The sequence below is a fragment of the Euprymna scolopes genome, chromosome 21 (assembly GCF_053919585.1).
Source record: "Euprymna scolopes isolate OS-2025 chromosome 21, ASM5391958v1, whole genome shotgun sequence".
Taxonomy (NCBI): Eukaryota; Metazoa; Mollusca; class Cephalopoda; order Sepiida; family Sepiolidae; genus Euprymna; species Euprymna scolopes.
Window position 1 is genome coordinate 56,975,218 of NC_136502.1, and position 2,793 is coordinate 56,978,010.

Sequence of the window (2,793 nt, forward strand, 5' to 3'; positions counted from 1 at the left end):
TAATTCATTGTAAAAATCATCAGTGGCAAGAATTTATTGTTTTTGAGGCCTGTAAGCGATTGGTTCGTTTTACAATGAATAAATGTCGGAATTAAGCAAGACGTAATTGTAAATGAAACTTTTGTTGACCAGTAATACAAAAAATGAGTTTTTAAAACAAAAGAAAGCAACAATACCGTCGAGCAGATTGTCTGGACATACACTTGGCCGACTTTTGTGAATACTGGGATCCTTGTTAGGGTTAGTGTTATGCTGTATAAAAAGTAGAATAAACGCCACCGTGGAACGCATGGTGGAATGATACGGCAACTATCCGTGAGCGTTCATGTGAAAGTAGAAATATGAAGGAAACATTTTTATGCAAATGACATAAATAATTTCAGAAAGAAAGAACAAAAATAGAGAGAAAGGAAAAGAAGGAAGAACAGGAAAAAGAAAGAAAGAAAGAAATGAAAGAAATACAAAACAAGTAGTTAGTAAGAAAAAAGAAAGGACTAAATAAAGAAAGAAAATAAAGAAGGAAGGAAAGAAAAGAGGAAGAGAGCAGGGAAATAAAGAAAAGAAGGACGAAATTAAAGAACGGAAGATGGAAGAAAAGAAACAAAGGAAAGAAAGAAGAAAGGAAAGAAGAAACGGTGGAAGGGAAAAGAGAAAGAATGAAAGAAAGGGGAAGAGAGACAGAATGAAAATAAAAAACAGAAAGGAAGAAGACAGTAAAAGGTAAGGGAAAAAAAGAAAATAAGAATGATAAAAGAAATAAAGGGAAGAAAGAAAATAAGGCAAGATAGAATAAAAGAAATAAAGGGAAGAAAGAAAATAAGGCAAGATAGAATAAAAGAAATAAAGGGAAGAAAGAAAATAAGGCAAGATAGAATAAAAGAAATAAAGGGAAGAAAGAAAATAAGGCAAGATAGAATAAAAGAAATAAAGGGAAGAAAGAAAAGAACAAGCGTATGTACAGTTTAGAAAATTAGAGAGAATGTGAATATGGATGTAATTTTATTGCACAACTAGGAATCGTTTAGTTCTCTCCCACCGCAAGAACTTAGACATCAGGGTCGGAAAGTGGAATTGAGAAGTCAGTGCCCCACAGGAAGGGCACTTGGACCTGCCAAAAGTGCCTCGGCAGCTCCGTCGACATTCTCTGGTAAGGCCGCTTCAGGCGATTAGCAATAAACTAATCCCTCCTCAAAGAAGGCAAGGCCTGGTAGGATGAACCTCATAGAACTGCACAGAACTAAACTCCCACCGCAAAATCAACAGGGGCCGGATCATTACAGGAATGATCTAATCTCTGTTGATTTTGGGGCCGAGGATAAAAATTCCTAAAGGGAATCAAAGAACTAAAAGTAAAAGGCAAGAAAGATGAAATTGTATTGTTGGGAAGAAAATGTTAGAAGGAAAACGGAAATAGTTGTAGTAAAAAATGTTTAATCCTGAATAGAAGTTTACGAGCAAAACGCCACTGCGTAAGTAAAGTATTTAAAAAAGAAAGAACATACAAATCAAAGAAAGAAAGAAAGAAAGAAAAGACATGAGTAAATTAAATCGAATAGTGATAAAGAAATATAAGTGTACGAAAGAAAGAAATCTACAAGTCTAAAAAAAAGTAATTGCGGAGAGAATTCTACAAACTGTAACACTACAAGTTCAAAACAGCGCGCGCGCGCGTGTGTGTGTGTGTGTGTGTGTGTGTGTGTGTGTGTGTGTGTGTGTGTGATAGAGAGAGAGAGAGAGAGAGACAGACGGACAGACAGACAGACAGACAGAGATAGAGAGAGGGCAAGAGGGTTTAAGATAAAGTAATGATAAAGTGTTAAAAATAATGGAGTGAAAGAACTCCTACCCCTCAAAGATAAAGAGAAAAAATAGAGATAAAAAGAAAAAAATATATAGAAAGAAAATATACATTAAAAAGCAAACGTAACGAAGAAAAAGAAAAGAAAAAAAGACGAAAAAGAAAAAAGAAAGAAGAAAACTAAGAAAACAAGAAGGAAAAAAGAATTAGAAAAGGAAAAGAAGAAAATGAAAAGAATATATATATAAGGTGCAATTGTGTGTGTGTGTGTGTGTGTGTGTGTGTGTGTGTGTGTGTGTGTGTGTGTGTGTGTGTGTGTGTGTGCATTTCTCTACCAAACAACTCGATCAATTTTCAATCTATAGACTCGAGATTTGACATAAGGGGTATTGAGATTTGGGAAAATCTTTTTAATTCGTTTTCGTCCAGAAATTTGGCTGTCAAGGGGTCAAAGTTGAGCGATTTGACCTTTGAAAACTTTACCAAACTCCTTCGCTAATGTTGAGTCTAAACACTTGAAATTTTACATGTAGGTTACTTGGACATAGATCAAACTTTTTAATTTGATTTGAGGTCAATACAATAAATGGTAAGAGGTCAAAATTAGGGTTCAAATTTTAAAAAAATGACCTCTACGATCTCTACCAAATTACTCAGCCAATTTTTTGGTCTAAACATTTGAAATTTTACATAAAATCTATTCAGACATAGGGCAAGCTTTTTATTCGTTTTTTGGCTGAAAATTTGGCCGCCAAGGTGTCAAAGTTCCAAAGATTTAACCTTTGTGGTTGCTAGCAAACTATTCAGCCAATTTTAGGTCTAAACTTTTGAAATATTTCATAAAGGGTATTCAGATATGCAGCAAGTTTTTAATCAGTTTTGAGGAGAAACTTTGGATGTCAAAAAGTCAAAGTTGAAAGAGCTGACCTTTATAGACTCTAACAAACTCCTCCGCCAATTTGGGCTCAAAACACTTGAAATTTTAGATGTAGATT